Source organism: Fragaria vesca, linkage group LG3 (assembly GCF_000184155.1).
Source record: "Fragaria vesca subsp. vesca linkage group LG3, FraVesHawaii_1.0, whole genome shotgun sequence".
In the NCBI taxonomy this organism is placed as follows: domain Eukaryota; kingdom Viridiplantae; phylum Streptophyta; class Magnoliopsida; order Rosales; family Rosaceae; genus Fragaria; species Fragaria vesca.
The window spans coordinates 4,167,982-4,169,375 of record NC_020493.1 but is presented as its reverse complement, the minus strand read 5'-3'; the positions used below and the strand labels follow the sequence as shown (position 1 = coordinate 4,169,375).

General features: G+C 33.4%; 1 pseudogene across 1 annotated transcript in view; it reads right to left on the bottom strand.

The window, feature by feature from the left end:
* The window catches only part of LOC101295698, a 4,205-nt pseudogene extending 3,802 nt beyond the window's left edge, over positions 1-403 (bottom strand). The window contains exon 1 of the transcript XR_184354.1: positions 348-403. The product of XR_184354.1 is annotated as a probable LRR receptor-like serine/threonine-protein kinase At1g07650-like (transcript). The remainder of the gene's footprint in view (positions 1-347) is intronic.
* Positions 404-1,394: the final 991 nt, after the last annotated feature.

Sequence of the window (1,394 nt, the reverse complement as noted above, 5' to 3'; positions counted from 1 at the left end):
CAAGAAGGCAACAATCAATATGGCTATAATGTTTATGGCTATAATCAATGCGCGGAAGTCAGTAATTAGTCATCCAGTTTCCATCATCCTTACTATCCACTTATAGGGGAAATAGTCGGCAGCTCCAAAGACATATATGATTATCATATTCAACACTATAATTTGTACTATATGAGTCATATGTCTTGGTCTGATTATTGTATTTTTGTGGATCAGCGTGTGTCTTATGACTCTTATCAACAACTTAGATTCTCATTCTGGACGTAGATGAAGTTGATATTTGTAATATTTATATATAAATCCAATAAATTAAATATTTTAGAAAAAAAAAATTCTTCCCAAAATACCGATATTTTTTTCCCGGGTTTCCCCGATATATCCCTAATATATCTGAAATCTCCATTTTTCAACAAACCGATATATCTACCGATACCGATATTTTAATCCTTGGTTATGATACAATTTAGTCTTCACTTTCATTTAATTTCTATTGTGGTTTTGACATTAAGCTACACATATCTGGTGTCCCTGTTCAATTAGGCATTCATACATGAAACCATAAAATCAATTCCAAAATCATTAATTGCAATTTCTACTAATCCACCATTGTTTCAAGTACACAAAATTATGTGCATTGGTAGAAAGCCTAATAATGTACACAAAACAAAGCTACAAGAACTAAAGCTAAACTGCCTAAACATGTTATGATGCCTTCTATAAACATAAAATAGAGGGCCTTCTAAATTGAGTATCTCCAAGTTGGAAGGAATGAAACGCCCAGACCCACTGATGTAAAAGACAAAGAGCCTTGGAGCCTTGGTGTGCAGCAATAGACCTTGGCAAACTGCTAGCTCCAGCATGATTCTCGCTATTTTATGTCAATCCAAACAGCCCTTCAAGTCCCTGCAGCAACAACAAAAGTGTCTAACTTCAATAAATCTTAAATTAGCAAAAATATAACATAACTCAATCCTTTCACAAAATCCAAACAAATCAGACTTATTTGTTCATCAAATTAATACTTCAAAGCAAAAAAGACAACTACATTCTAATCAAAGCATAAATCGTGATGTTCTATATGCCAGCAACAAAGACAAATTAGCTCTTACAAAATGAAAGCAGAGAGTTCATAAGAGACTATAACTTAGGTGGAATAAGAATCAAGAACATACAGATCCTATGTCAGATTCTAATTACAATGGTAATGCTTAACTAGTTAACTATCATATAAAATTTAACACAAGCACAAAGTTCCATTCTCTCTGTGCATTCTTATGCTCCCTTTCGCAACTGCCCTTCCCCAACGACATCAATGCAGTATAAAAGAAAAGGTAAAACAGATTTTGAATAACCAAAACCAGTATATACAGTTTACTTGTCACCTTATCGAAGGA